Genomic DNA, 16,579 nt, shown 5'->3' with positions numbered 1-16,579 from the left:
CTGCAAGGAAAGCTGAGGTAGGAATATTATATTTATATATATATATACACACACACACATATACACATACATATATATACACACATACACACACACACACACACACACACATATATATATATATTTTTTCACTCCTCCCAAATTTCAAGGGCCCACTGTGTGCCAGCCTCCATTCCATATATTTAGGGTATCAAAGCAGGAAAACATCTCTTGCCTCTGCTGAGCTCAAAGTCGGAAGTCAGACAGTTGAGGTGAGGACCCAGGGTGGGCACAGTTAGGGGTGGGTTGACATGATGGGTTGTGAAGTGACCAGTCTAAATAAAGACACAGGGGCCAAGTGCATACCAGAGGCACCACCCAAGGGCAGAGGGGACCAAGAGCCTTTGTCTTAATTGTCTCTGAAGTTCATCAGCTGAGACTGCACTTAGGTGCTTTTCAATGGACATCTGCTTTCAAGAAGATGCCTCAGAGTGGAATGAGGGGGTCACAGTGGGGTGCAGCCTGCTGTTCATAGAGGCCCAAGACCACCTGCCCAAATGATAGTCTCCAATGTTCAGTGAACTAGCTCCAGATTGAGGGTCACTGTGTTGGCCCTCCAAGTCCTTTGGTAGGCATCAGGTTTTCTCCAACAGGAGGTGCAGATGTCCTCTTCTCTCCTTCCACAGCTAAGGTCCAGGAACTGGAGGCCGGTCCCATTAGCATTCCACCTGAAGCCTGCTGCAGGAATGCTGAATGCAGGCATTTAAAATCTGTGGGTGCAAGAATTGCTGGCTGTTCTCCCAAGGCAGTCTAAATGTTGGTAGATTGAAGTCCTCAAGTGTTCTAGTCTGCTAACAAGGGACTAAATCACCTCTGAGAAACCAATTATGGTTCTGTAATAGCATCCCCAGGACTGAACCCCAAGTCAAATCCACCCACACGTAGCCTAACAGAGTTTGACACTTGATCCATTCCCGGAGTCTTTGAACAAACATTGGTGGAGTGCCCCTCACAGGCCGAGCAAGGTGTGGGCTCCCAGGCAGGGTGCTGGATAAGACCAAAGGGGGCTGGTACAAACCAGAAATGACTTTATTTTCCCCAAACACTCTTTTGAATGTCCTTATTCCTTTCCCAAAGGTCTCTCAGCAAACCCACAGCTTTCTAATCACTTTGTTATTATAAAGTCCAGCTCAGCTTAATTTAAAATTTCACTCTCACGTGTAGTCTACTTCTCATTTACGCCCAAGATACTTCAAAAGGGGCAGGGCATGGTCTGTTCCATAAACTTCAGAGGATAAATCTAGGAGGGTCCTGGTTCCTCTAGAACTAGCAACAGTCTTGGAGCGGGAAGCCCAGCCTTGGAACTTACCAGCTGTGTTACTTTGTGAAAGTAACTCAGCCTCTCAGATCTTCAACCCCCTCTTCTGTAAAAGAGGGAAAGTATTATTTCCTCTTTCCCCACCCTGGAGCTGTGGGGACGCCAAAACTGATAAATGTAAGGGACCCGGTGGGAGGTAATTGAATCATGGGGGCTGTTACCCCCATGCTGCTGTTCTCATGATAGTGAGTGAGTTCTCACAAGATCTGATGGTTTTCTAAAGGGCTTTTCCACCTTTTGCTCAGCACTTCTTGATGCCGACACGTGAAGAAGGACGTGTTTGCTTCTCCTTCTGCCATGATTGTAAGTTTCCTGAGGCCTCCCCAGCCATGCTGAACTGTGAGTCAATTAAACCTCTTTCCTTTGTAAATTACCCAGTCTCAAGTATGTCTTTAGTAGCAGCATGAGAACAGACTAATACACTACAAAAGGAAAAATAGTTACTTGACAGCAGTGAAATCTGGCAGTGACCACCTTAGCCAAGTGATCAAAATTAGCCTCCCCTAAATGGGACAAATTGACATCATGTGTCTCTTGACATAATAAGCTGAGAAGGCCATATACTCACCTTTGTGGTAACTGTGCCCCCAAAAATGCAAAACCTGAATCTACTCATAAAGAAATACCAGAAAAATCTGAACTGAGAGACTTCATACAAAATGACTGGTCTGTACTCTTGAAAAATATCAAGATTGTGAAGGACAAAAGAAGTCTGAGGAGCTGTTCCAGATTAAAAGAACCTGAAGAGACACAACAACTAAATGTAATGTATGATCCTGGATTGAATTCTGAACCAGAAAAAAATATATATGCATAATTATTTATTGTATAATAACATATAAATATTATATTTTAACGAATACATTTATTATATTTATTAAATAGATGTATGAATTTATTTATTGTAATAGACATTATTGATAAAATGGTGAAATCTGAATAAGATCTGTACGTTATGTAATAGTATTGTACCAATGTTAATTTCTTGGTTTTAATCATTGTTCTATGGTTGGATTAGAAAATGTCCTTTTTTTTGGAGACAGAGTCTCACTCTATCCCTAAGGCTGGAGTGCAGTGGCATGATCTCGGCTCACTGAAACCTCTGCCTCCCAGGTTCAAGCGATTTTCATGCCTCAGCTTCCTGAGTAACTGGGATTACAGGCGCCTGCCACCACACCTGGCTAATTTTTTTATATTTTTAGCAGAGACGGGGTTTTGCCATGTTGGCCAGGCTGGTTTTGAACTCCTGACCTCAGGTGATCTGCCCACCTCAGCCCCCCAAAGTGCTGGGATTACAGGCATAAGCCACTGTGCCTGGCCAGAAAATGTCCTTTTTTTCGAAATCAAGCTGAAGCATTTAGGAATAAAGGGACTCACATCTGCAGCTTACTCCAAACCGATTCAGAAAATAGTAATGTATATGGACACATACATGCACACATACACACACACAGATAATCATAAGGTGGTGTAATCAGATAAAAAATGTGGGAATCTGCTGAAGGGTATAAAGGAAATTTTTGTACTATTCTGGCAATTTTTCTCTAAATTTGAAATCGTTCCAAAATATAAAGTTTTTAAAAAAAATATTGCATTGCCAACACACTTGATCATACAGAGGATACCTATCACTCTGAGTTGGAAAGTTATTTAAAAGAAGTAGGGTTTCTCTATTGAGATAAATATTTTAAAAAAGAAGTAGGGTTTGAATGTGAAGATATTTTCTAAATAATGAACCAATTTATTTCACTCATATTTTCTTTTCTATATATGCAAAAGCACAATAAATAATCAAAGTCTATGTCTAACTAAATTTAAAAGAGCTCTTTATAATGAGTTTACAACAAAAATTCTAAATGCGAAGGAAATACTATATTATAGTTTAATAGTTAGCTGTTTTTCTTTCTTAGTGGTACATAAAATAGTGATGCATCCTTGAATTATAAAAACAAAAAAAAAGTACATAAATATTTTTAACTCTAAGTTTGCCACTGATTAAAATGTGTGACCTTGGGCAAATCCTGTGAACACGTTTTCCTCATTAGTAAGACTGGATGACAATATCTCCTGTGCAGAGCTGTTAGAACCCCAAATTTTAGGTTCACATACCTGATACACAGCAAACCAAACACTGACACATCAGCACTTAGAAGCAGAGAAAGGTTTATTTGATTTGGCTAAAAGAAGAAGGCAGGAGAAGCAGCCTCTCAAATCCAATCTGCCTTTTAACATAACTGGGGGCTTTTATGAGCAAAGTACGTATGCAGAAGATGGGTTCCCCCAATAATCAAAGCTGTTTGAGTTCCTCCTCTGAAACAAACTCCTAGATGCTATCAGGGAGGTCTGCATGACCTAAAGATCCTTGTTCTTTGAAAGAAAAACAGTTCATCAATCTTGCAGGCAGCCCTGGGGGTTAGGATAGGAAGTTAATCAATTACTAGTGACTTCTCTTGTGCAATCAAGCATGCATGGAGGAAGAAAAGGACAAGGAAATAAGCAAAGTGAACATCTTATGATCTTTATAATAAAGGCTCAATTACATTGGGAGGATTAAAACATCATTGCAACAATAATACCAGTAACGACATTTAAACCATTGTGTCTACTTGTCAGGCACTGCACTGTCAAATACCAGCAGCGAGTCTGGCACAAAATAGATGCTCAGTAAACGGTAGCTATTGAATCAGGGCCACACATTTAATTGATATTATGATCAAGATGTTCAAGAAAAAAAATACTATTATTTAATGTGGAATAAGTCTAGTCTTTCTCTTGAGCTCCCACCTGCTGGTTAGGAGGCAAAAATGTTACTTGGATCCTGTTTAGAATATTCTCAAATTTGATCCCTCAAATTGTATCAGTCTTACTTATGCACCTGTCCTGTTGGCTGTCCTTGTGCTGCCCCTGACACCTGCCTGCTCCCTAAGGCAATGTGGGGAGAGGATCATATACATTCCAACGTGCTGTAAGGACAGAGATCCTGGCCTGTCCCTGTGAAGCAGGAGAACAGGACCTGGAGGCCAGGAACAGAAGGCTGATCCATGCTGACTATTGCATAACATACATAACATACAATACTATTACATAACATTACATAACATATATAACTTCCTAGAACAAAATCAAATGGAATATGAATGGCTTTGTAACCGCACTTCATCCTCTCCATTTGCACCATTTACACTTTGTAATTTCACATTTATCCTCTCCATTTATATCGACTGCACACCTGGTGATATCCTCTCCATTTACATAGACCACACACACCAAGTACATCCTCTCCATTCACACTTTGTAACTTCACATCCGTCCTCCCATTTACATAAACCGCACACACCAAATAACATCCTCTCCATTTACATAGGGCACATTCGGAGTAAATGACTTGTAACTTCTCTTCATTGTCTTCATTTACACAGAACATATAACAAGTAACCAGTGGAAAATGTCTAGAGAGTATTGAAACCCCAGAAAATTCTGTAACCGGGGCTCATGAGCCCCTATGCTCCGGCCTACTCCCACACTGTGGAGTGTACTTTCATTTTCAATAAATCTGTGCTTTTGCTTTCCTCACCTTGTGCATTCTGTCCAATTCTTTGTTCAAGACGCCAAGAACCTGGACACCTTCCACCAGTAACATCTGGATGTGCCGCTGGCATGCATGGGTCCCCACAGTCACCTCTCCCCCTGGATCCCCTGGGGGCCAGGGTAACTCTCAGTCTGATCTTGGAGCTTGTTAGAGGTGCAGGATCCCTCCTGGATTGCCATTGCTGTCATCTCCAGCCAGCCCATTGGCCTGAGTGCCACCTTCCCTTGCCCAGGGCAGGCCCTTGGGCAGTTTGTTCAGTCTCTGTACGACTCAGGAGAAAGTGAAAACTTAAGGTTCCTCAGCTGACTCTCCTGGCACCTTTCTGAAGGTGGGCTCCAGGACCAGAGGCAACAGCCCCCTCCTTGCCATGAATATCCTCATGGTTCCAACACCCTATCTTCCAGCCTTGGGCCCAGGAAGAAGAATCAGAAAACAAGCTTCTGCCTCATTGGCTTTCCAACCTCTAGCACCTCCTCCTTTCTCTCCCATGATTCTCCAGGTTCCCATGGGGCTGGCTGCTCTCCCAGAGCCTCCCTGACTCCACTCCCAGTGGTGGCCTGGCCTTCCCCAGGCAGACCACGGGGATCCCTAAGATCCTCTAGGCTTTGCCCTTTATATGCTAATGCGGGAGACAAAGGAATCCCAGCACTTCTTCTCTTCTCAAAGCTTTCAAAACCAGGTCTCACACAGCCTCTCCTGCCTTGGGGCAATAAGCCTTCTGGCTCCCCTGGAGGGAGCAGCTGCAAGAAAACCTAATTCAAAGCAAGAAGTGAAAATGCAGTGGTTTAAATTTACAGAAAGATTCTCTCTGGTTCGTACATTATCATAATTATGGCCCTGGGAATTGGGTGAGGTCTCCAGAGCTTCAGTACACACTTCAGGCAGAGCATTTGCAAATTCATGGTCTTAAATCCCTCGGACAGCAGGATATGAAGGAAAGTCAGGGAAGCAGAAGTCCTTTGCAGACCTGGGTCCTGAACTCTCCAGAGCTCATGGATCTTCTTGGATAATGAAATTCAGGGGTTGGAAGAGACTATGTCTAAGGGAGGGCTTTCAACTCCGAGAGTCTCTGGCCAAAGATTCTAATTCCATGTACTTCCGATTTTTGATTAAAGCTGCCAAATACAATCACAATTTTAAAATTCAGGGTACTTAAGGAGTTTAGGATCCTAGGTTCGGCCAGAGTAACCCTCTGCAGGGATGTGGAATGGCTGTATCCATCTGCCCAGGAGAAAGAGGGGTGGGTACTGGGAGGGTTGGTTAGCAGGAAACTCTCCAGGGCAGATGAACACGAGGACAGAGCCCAGCTGAAGGGAACCAATGGGGAGTAGGAAAATCCAGAGCAAGATGGCAGATGTGAGGAACTGGGTGGGGTCAGCCAGAGAGTCTCACCAGCAAGTACAGAACCAGCTTTTGTCCCTTGCCATGCTCAGCAAGCCAGGAGCACATGGATCTGCTACAATAGCTGCCTATGGGATTTTCTGCCTCCATTCCTGGCCCCTCCAATCACTTCCCCACCCTACAGCCAGAGAACTCACCGCCTTTTGGGATCTTCCCATTGATCAGGATAAAGACCATGGTTGACAAGGCCTTGCAGGGTCAACGCCCAGCGGTTCTCAACCCTGACTGCATATAGGAATCATGCTGGTCCAATCCCAAGGATTCTGATTCAGTTAGTCTGGGATGAGGTCTCAGCATCAGTATATATGTGTGTATATATACCAGTATATAAAAATATGTATTAGTATATTATATATATTATATATATATTTTATCAGTAGTTTTATAATATATAGTTATATTAATATATAATTAATATATATAAATATATATTAATAAAAATATATAAATATATCCATATATTTTTATATGGATATGTTTATATATACTGATATATTAAATATATAATATTTATACTGATATATATTTATATCAGTATAAACATATGAAATATATATAAATATATATAAACTATATGTTTTTATATAATTTAATCTCCAGGTGATTCTAACTTGCATTAAGGATTGAGAGCCCCCTGCTCTGGCCCTGCAAACTTCAACCTTATCTCATGACAGTATTCCTCTCATTTTCTTTGTGGCACAGCAACATTGCCCACTTTGCCCCAGTCTTTTTTTTTTTTTTTTTTTTTTTGAGACGGAGTCTCGCTCTGTCACCCAGGCTGGAGTTCAGTGACGCAATCCCGGGCCACTGCAAGCTCCGCCTCCCGGGTTCACGCCATTCTCCTGCCTCAGCTTCCCGAGTAGCTGAGACTACAGGCACCCGCCACCACGCCTGGCTAATTTTGTTTTTGTATTTTTAGTAGAGACAGGGTTTCACCGTGTTAGCCAGGATGGCCTCCATCTCCTGACCTTTTGATCCGCCCGCCTCGGCCTCCCAAAGTGTTGGGATGACAGGCGTGAGCCGCCGCACCTGGCCTGCCCCAGTACTTCTAATATGTCAGTCTGCCTTTCCTTTGGGCCACTGCACTTGTGTATCTCCTATGCCCGGAAAGCCTAGTCATTTCTCATACCTTGACTCAAACACCCCTTCTGGAGGGACGCCTTCCCTGGCCTGCTGGACTAGACTATGTTATCCTCTTACACGCTGTATCCTCCAGGGTCCAGTTAGGAAAACAGAAGCAACTTTAGGTGTTTCAAGTGGAAAGAATTTAAATCCTAGAAGTTGGTTACACGGGTGAGGAAAATGGTGAGAAGCCCAGTGGGATGCTGTAGCAGTGGCAGCGAACTGCTGTCACCCCTGAGGCTGGAAGGATAACAGACATTTGCCAGGAGCTAGAAGCTGGGGCAGCCTGGTAGGAGCTAGAATACAGTGAGAGCTGCCCCCTGGGGATGGAACCACAGAGGGAGAGTCTCTCTGATGAGACGTAGAGCCAAGGAACAGATACAGCCATTGTGGGAGATGCCAACCAAAGCAGAGAGAGAGAGAGAGAGAGAGAAAACACCCTGGTTTCTTCCTTCCACCTTTGAGTCTCCCACCAGTGCTTCCCATTAGCCCAAACTACCAAGAACCCAGAGGGCAAAGGAGCCGGGAAATCTCATTCTACATGATACCGAGCAAAGCCGATGTTCCAGCTGGCTGTGTCTGTTACAGTAGGTCGTCAGGCAGACATAAGCAGGGCAGGAGAGGGCGCCTCCTGACGGTCAGGTGATGGTCAGGTGGTCATTAACTGTCTCTCTAAAATAATAATTGGTTACAGCCAGCAACAGGGAAAGGCAGTCTCCCAACAGATAGAAACACCTGAAACTGATGATCAGCAGCTTCCCAATAAGGTCTCAGGAGTTGGACGCGTGGGCTCAGCATGAACACTGAGAGGCAAAATGGTGGAGTTTAACTAGTATACGACCTTCCTCTAGAAACATTCAGCTGGTAAGGGAAGAACGCCTTAAGCGAACATGCACGCAACTCCAGTAAACACAATGCACGTGTTCCTGCCCAAAGTGCTGGTAGACCACTGCGCATGCAGACAGCCCACCCCAGGGAAGAATCAGGGGAGAAGAGACGTAGACCCCATACGCATGCCAACACATAAAACCCCAAGTCAAGAGTCAAACCATGCACTTGAATCAAGTCACCCACTTGGCCCTCTTTCAAGTGTATTTTACTTTCTTTCATTCCTGCTCTAAAACTTTTATTTTTATTATTTTTATTTTATTTATTGATTGAGATGGAGTCTCCCTCTGTTGCCCAGGCTGGAGGGCAATGGTGCAATCTCGGCTTACTGCAGCCTCCGCCTCCTGGGTTCAAGCGATTCTCCTGTCTCAGCCTCCTAAGTAGCTGGGATTACAGGTGCCTACCACCACACCCAGATAATTTTTGTATTTTTAATAGAAATGGGGTTTCACCATGTTGACCATGGTTGGCCAGGCTAGTCTGGAACTCCTGACCTCAAGTGATCCGCCCACCTTGGCCTCCCCTAGGATTTCAGGTGTGAGCCACCTTGCCTGGCCTGCTCTAAAACGTTTAAATAAACGTTCACTCCTGCTCTAAAACTTGCCTCAGTCTCTCACTCTGCCTTATGCCCCTCAACTGAATTCTTTCTTCTAAGGAGACAAGAATTGAGGTTGTTGCTGAACCTGTATAATTTTGCTGCTACCAACACATCAAACCACCCCAAAACGGAGTTGCTTAAAACAATTTGTGATTATCACTCATGGTTCTGTGGGTTGATGTGACTCAGCTAGGAAGTAAGTTCTCACTTAGGCTCTCTCACATGGTTTCAGTCATATGGTGGCTGAGGTGCAGTCACCTGAAGGCTCAACTGGGCCTGCTGTCCAAGTTGGTGCAGACACAATGCTGTCAGTTGACACTGGCTGTCAGCTGGAAGCTCAGCTGGAGCTATAGGAACCAAAAGTCCCACACATGGCCTTTGTATGGGCTTGGGGCCGTCTCACAGCATGGTGGCTGGATTCCCAAAGGGTGTCTATCAACAGCAAGCTTTGCAGGAGACTCAGGTGGCAGTTATAAAGCTTCTTATGACCTAGCCTTGGATATCATCACTTATATCTATTGGTCAAAGCACAAATTGGATTCAAGGAGTTAGAAGAAGAGACTTCACTTCTTGATGGGAAAGTAGCATGTGCATACAAGTAAAATAATTAATAATGGCTATCTTTGGAGGCAAGCTAGCATCATCCAGCCTCTAGCCACTATTTACATTCTTTTCACATGCAAAATTGATTCACTGCCTCCAAAGACATCCAAACTTTCAGTCCACTGTGGCAGAAGGTTCAGGCTTACGGTCCAGGACCTCACCGTAGAGATGAAGTGCAGGTGTGGATGAGGCTCTTCGGGTACCACTTCTCAGGTGCAGTTCCTCTCAATCTAAAAACATGAAAATGACACAATCGTGTCTCCCCTCATGTATCACTGCTAGTACACAATGGGGAGAGAGTAAAAGGATAAATAAAATAGCATTCCCATCTAAGGGGTATAGTGGGGAATGAGAGGTACGTACGCTGCACTAGTGTGAACAGCACGGTGGAAGAAGGGATTATAAAACAAAACAAACAAAAGACCAAAAAACGAGAAAGGGGCTGTCTCTTGAGGAAGACCTCCCAGAAACTAACATGACATTTTGGCTCAGATCCGCTGGGTGGGACGTAGGCACATGGCCTCACATAGCTACAAGGGAGCTGAGGAATGGAGTCTTTATTCTGGACTGCCCTGTGCCTGGCAAAAACCTGTTACACAAAAAAGGGGAGGATGAATGTTGAGGGACTTCACCACAAAGAGGTGAAATAATTTACCTAAGCCTCCAGAGGCAAAAAGTGCCAGAGCTTGGACTCGAATCCAAGCAGTCTGGCTGAAGAGTCTCACCTCTGAGCCATTCCTTTCTGGTAGGGTTGGCAATCTATGGGCCAAATTCAACACACTGAGTGTTTTTGTAAATATTTATTTGAACAGTCATGCCCTTCTGTTTACATATTGGCTATGGTACATATTGGCTATGGCTGTTTTTGCACTATACAAGCAAAGTTGAGGCCGGACATAGTGACTCACGCCTGTAATCCCAGCACTTTGGGAGGCCAAGGTAGGAATAGCACTTGAGCTCAGGAGTTCGAGACCAGCCTAGACAACACAGCAAAACCCCATCTCTACTAAAAATACAAAAATTAGTCAGGCGTGGTGGAACATGCTTGTAATCCCAGCTACTTGGGTGACTGAAGCAGGAGAGTTGCTTGAACCCAGGAGGCAGAGGCTGCAGTAAGCTAAGATGGCGCCACTGCACTCCAGCCTGGGTGAGATAGTAAGACTCTGTCTCCAAAAAAACAAAAGAAAAGAAAAGGAAAAAAAAAAAAGAAAAGAAAAGAAAAGAAAAAGAACGTTGAGTAGTTGCAATAGAGAACATATGCCAGCAAAACCAAAAATATTTATGCTTTTATACTTTGCAGAAAAAGCTTCCAACTCCTGTACCATATTGACTACATTAGAGGAGATAAAATATGTAAAATGATTGGCACAGTTTCTGACCCAGAACAAATACTTAAAAAATACTATTCATGTTGCTGTTGTTACATAACTGATAATATTGGCATTGGCATTAGAATCAGCACCAGCCTCAGATCGGCATCACTATCAGCATCTCACCAGACTGCCTTTCAAGGGAGAAGCAGACATCCCACTGCCAGGGTGAGGCTGATGGAGAGATGAGCAAATCCTCCCAGAGTCCTCAGCAAATGCCTTTCCCTCTGCCAGGTGCCAGCGGAGAGGTGAGGTTGGTGACCACTGGCTCCCAGAAGGTGGAATCAGAAGCATCTCCTGTCAAATGGCACCCCTGTTTTGCAGGGCTGAGGACAGGCTGAAATTGCAGCTATTTTTCAATGCCTTGAATGTGTGTAGGTGATCATAAGTTAAAAAGAGAATGTGTAGACAAAATGATTCTAAAGTTCATCAGGAAGAGGAAGCTGGAAAGATAACCAAGAAAAGTTAGAAAAAAGAAATGAAGGCTGGGCACGGTGGCTCACGCCTGTAATCCTGGCACTTCGAGAGGCCGAGGCGGGCAGATCACTTGAGGTCAGGAGTGCAAGAACAGCCTGGCCAACATAGCGAAACCCTGTCTCTACTAAAAATACAAAAAATTAGTTGGGTGTGGTGGCATGCACCTGTAATCCCAGCACTTTGGGAGGCCAAGGTGGGCAGATCACTTGAGGTCAGGAGGGCAAGACCAGTCTGGCCAACATGGTGATACCCTGTCTCCACTAAAAATACAAAATTTAGCCAGGTGTGGTGGCAGGTGCCTGTAATCCCAGCTACAAGTTACTTGGGAGGCTGAGGGAGGGGAATGGCTTAAACTCAGGAGGTTGCACTGAGCTGAGATCGCGCCACTTCACTCCAGCCTGGGCAACACAGCAAGACTCTGTCTCAAAAACAAACAAACTAACAAAAACAAAACAAAACAAAACAAAACTGAAAAACATGAAAGATGAAAGATACTCTGCCAGCATTTTTAGATTATGGTATCTCATTTAATCCTCACAGTAACTCCATCAGGGAGAGACTGTTATTAAGCCCACTTTAGAGATGAGAAGGCAAAAATTCAGAGATGACAAAGAATCTCCAAGGATTATAGATTTAGGTACATCTATATCTACACATATACCTATACCTATGCCTACACCTAAATCTATGCCCATACCTGTACCGAGATCAATGGTTTGAGAATGCATTTGATTGCGGGTGTTTTCTTCAATCAGATCCTAGATCTCTGCCTTCCGCCTGATGCCTCCGGAAACGCTGGTCCCCTGGGAAATGCCATGAATGTGGTTAGTGTGATTATCTCAGATTGCTAAGAAAGCCCATCACGCTGCCAGCACACTGTGATCTCTGTCTATCAAAAAAGGTTGATCTGAAGACACCTGTAGTTTTTGGGAAAAGTTGATATTTAACAAATAACCCCCAGCCCCCTAAATGTTGATATTTAGAAAATAATTCCCCAAAATTATTTTATGCACATACAGCGCAAGACAGAGAGAGAGAGAGAGAGAGAGAGAGAGAGAGAGAGAGAGAGAGAGGTTGTTTAATGCCCAGGATCATGAAGGTCTGCATATATTCAGCAAGAAGCTTTATCATCCCAAACCTGAGGCTGAGCCATGATTAGTAAATTCTAAGCCTCTTCTTCTCCCTGCTATTTATTAGTAGGGCTTAGAAAATCTCAAACTGTCGGGTCACTTATGTGATCCAAATGGCAGGACTGATCAAAGACTCTCACAAACTATATGCTAATTAAAATATATTTCACACACCAGTGGTGATTAGAAACTGCAAGGGCTTCCAAGCCCCTCTCACACAACTAGACTTGATGAAGAATTCCTCATAGTGGCTGATAGCTCTTGGCCCCCAAAGTCTGCATACTAGATGGGTTTCATGTCAACTTAAAAAAAGATGCCAGGGTTTATCTCTCAGACTTTCTCTGCCCACTCTCCACTATGACCACACAAATGGAAACACCACTGCATTGCATGTACATTCGTACAGTGTTGGTGATCTCTGTCATTAGGCCAAGGAACCCCAGGCAATAGAAAAGTGTGAAACCCACCCGTGACTGGCCCAGGGAATGCCAGCTCCCAGGCCGTGGTGCAGAAAGTTGGACTTTATACTCAGCTGCTGCTTCTCCCTTATCTCAGCATCTCCAATTCTGTCTTTTAATTATGTCTCACACCCTTTGTCTCCACCACCACTGTCATCATTAAAGGTGATGAAAAACTCTTAATAACTTAAACGCATGGCAGAGTAGGAAAAGTAGAATAAGTAACATCTTAGGTATTCAATTTGTTTGCTATCTCCTATGTGCTAGGCACATTATATATAAGCTCTCTTTTCATTCTTTTCACAACTCTATAGGCAGAAAGATATTATTACCACCATATTACATGCAGATGGTGAAACTGAGCCTCAGAGATGTGAAATAACAGTTCCATGGTCCCCAGAGCTAGAATCAAAACTTCAATCTGAGTTTTCTATTCAAAGTCCAATATTTGGATTCAATCCAATAAGTATTTTTGAGCATCCACTGTGTGCTAAATATTCCCCAGGTACTGGGAAAACAGTCATGAACAACAACAACAGAATCGTTTGTCCAACTTTCACCTCTGTATAGAATGCAGTAGGTCATAGCAGCCTGGGTTCCTGCTGTAACAATTAGGAAAAAAAATGGAAAAGTTACCAAAATTATACTCTATGGACATTGAAAAGCTGTGGAATCAGCAAAGGACAAGATGAGCTAACGTTCATAGAGCTGAGGAAATAGAGAAAATTTATATCCAGGAGGGCCATGTTCAAAGACCAGATATAAACCAGAGGTGGACTGAACCTACATAAGGTCCACCCCAGCCATGATCCAGCCCAATTGCTGGGGAAAGAGGAAAACTCTCTGGTGGAAAATAGCATCATCTACAGCCTTTATGGATCTTACACAAAACAGTCATCATACAATTTTTTTAAAATGTGACCTTCAAAGGAGAAGAAAAAGTAACCAGAAGGAAAAATGGACAATAGAGGCAGACCCAGAGATGCCATAAATTCTGAAGTTAGTCAAGAGGGATGTTGAAGTACTGATTATGAATACATTAAAAATAGAAGAAATGATGAACAAAAGATCAAAATGGAGAATTTAAGTCAAGAATTTGCAATTTATGAAAAAAGCGGCCAGGCGTGGTGGCTCATGTCTATAATCCCAGCACTTTAGGAGGCCAAGGCAGGCAGATCACCTGAGGTCGGGAGTTCGAGACCAGCCTAACCAACATGGAGAAACCCCGTCTCTACTAAAAACACAAAATTAGCCGGGTGCAGTGGTGCATGCCTGTAATCCCAGCTACTCAAGAGGCTGAGACAGGAGAATTGCTTGAACCCGGGAGGTGGAGGTTGCAGTGAGCCAAGATTGCGCCAATGTACTCCAGCCTGGGCAACAAGAGCAAAACTCCTTCCCAAAAAAAAAAAAAAGAAAAAAAAAGAAAGAAAGAAAGAAAGAAAAAAGAAAATAGCATTCTAGACCTGAAAAACATAATATCTAAAATTGAGGACTCATTAGATGGGTTTAATAGCAGAATGCACACCGCTAAATACAGAATTAATACATTTGAAGATAGGTCAATAGAAAATATCCAAACTGAAGCATGCAGAAAACAAAACGAGTGGAAAGAACAGAACAGAGTAAAAGAGACATGCAAGACATGAGAAAATGGCCTAACATTGTGTAACTAGAGTCCCACAAAACAGGAGAGAGATTGGGGCAGACCTAGAACTTGGAGAGGTAATGGCTGAGAATTTTCCAAAACTGCTGAAAGAGATCCACCTACAAGTTCACAAAGTTCTATGAGCTCGAGTGGAGCCTTGGGCGCTTGGCCAACAGCTGCCCATGTACCTATTCTTTCTCAGGTGACTGTTTTTCTGGTTGGCTCCTGCCAACTTTGTCTTTAGATTTTAATCACTTAACAAGCACAACTGAGCCTTTTTTTTTTTTTTTTAAGACAGATTCTTGCTCTGTCACCCAGGCTGGAGTGCAATGTTGTGATCTCAGCTCACTGCAACCTACACCTCATGGGTTCAAGCAATTCTCCTATCCCAGCCTCCCTAGCAGCTGGGATTACAGGCATACACCACCACACCCAGCTAATTTTTGTATTTTCGTAGAGACGAGTTTTTGCCATGTTGGCCAGCCAGGCTGGTGTCAAACTCTTGACCTTGGGTGATCTGCCCACCTCAGCCTCACAAAGTGCTGAGATTACAGGTGTGAGCCACCCTGCCTGGCCCCACCAAGCCTTTTATAGACCTGGCACTATGCTGGGTGGGGGACACAGACGATCAGACTGGCCACTGCCCTTGGAAGCTGCCTAGCTCCTGGTGGATGGCGGTAGGCCATGCAGAGCCAGAGTTGGACTCCCAGTTCGCTGGTTTCCAATCCAGTGCCCTTCTAGGGCCCATGAATGCATGTTAAGATGCACTGGGGAACGCTCACCAAGGCACCAGGTCAGAAGTGAGAAAAACAGGTCTTCTTTGCTGTGATCCTTATTTCTTGGACTCCCACAACCTTGAGACAATATGAGCCAGAGTAGTGTTGGGCCTGGAGCTCCCTCTCCAGTTTTGTTGCTGAAAATGCAGCCCCCATTCCATGTCCTTAAGAGACGGTGTCTCCCATTCTGCTGTGTGGTCAAGGCTGATTTGGCTGCTATTAATGTCCCTGGTGTGAAACAGGTTTCTCTTCCAACATGCCCAGAGTCAAAAGAGAGTACTGTCCCTTACCCCACCCCAGGGGGTTCCAGCTCTTGCAGGGCCCAGCCTTCCTCCCTCCCCTTTCCTCTTGTGTCCAAGTCCTTTGTACTCATCCCATGTGTCCTTCCAATTTCACCTGAAGTATAACTTCCTCCTGGAAGCCTTACTTGACCACCCCACGCCCAGGTCTCCTTTCATGGAAATAGCCTCCCTCTCCTTCAGTGCCCTTTTATCATCAATGGGATGAGCTGATTAAGGCCTGGCTCCCACTAGCTACCTGTGCACAGCAGCTGTGCCCGGTTTAGCTTTCTATTGTGTCACTGATGCCTTGCACAGTACCTGGCATACAGTGTATATTACATATAAAAGTGCTTTGATGAATGAATGAATGGAGGGATGGATGAATGAATGAAGACACCTAGACCCATACTAGACAGGCGGGATTGTTGAGCAAAGGTGCCAGGGAATCCCTCTTTCATATTTCCTGATATTACAACACCAATTAAAGGCCCCGGGTTAAACAGTAGCAGTTCCTGGCCATTTAACAAACACTCCAGCTCTGTGTTAGGAGCTGCCATTGAGAAGGGCTTGGGGATAGGGTGGGGGCCAAATGTGTCTTCTAGAAAACTTCTTATAAACAATTGATATCAATTTCTCAACAATTGTTCCCACTTAATGATGATGATGATATAAGATAATATTTATTCAGAGCTTCCAACGCACTAGGTTCTGTTCTGGACATGTTACATGCATTTTTTTTTTTCTTTGAAACTCACAAATACCCGATTAGGTATTACTCCTTTTTTTGTTTTTGTTTTTTTTTTTTGAGATGGAGTCTTGCTCTGTCGCCCAGGCTGTAGTACAGTGATGATCATGGCTCACTGCAACCTCCCCCTCCCCAGTTC

General features: G+C 43.9%; 1 long non-coding RNA gene across 1 annotated transcript; it reads right to left on the bottom strand.

Moving 5' to 3' along the window:
* Positions 1-211: 211 nt before the first annotated feature.
* LOC140710052 (uncharacterized) lies at positions 212-8,673 on the bottom strand. The gene is made up of 3 exons (XR_012090918.1): positions 8,203-8,673; positions 1,349-1,403; positions 212-749 (listed from the first exon to the last, which is right to left on the bottom strand). It is a non-coding gene; the product is annotated as an uncharacterized lncRNA (long non-coding RNA).
* Positions 8,674-16,579: the final 7,906 nt, after the last annotated feature.

This window comes from Chlorocebus sabaeus, chromosome 24, assembly GCF_047675955.1.
Source record: "Chlorocebus sabaeus isolate Y175 chromosome 24, mChlSab1.0.hap1, whole genome shotgun sequence".
Lineage (NCBI taxonomy): Eukaryota > Metazoa > Chordata > Mammalia > Primates > Cercopithecidae > Chlorocebus > Chlorocebus sabaeus.
This window is presented reverse-complemented; position numbering and strand designations above follow the sequence as displayed.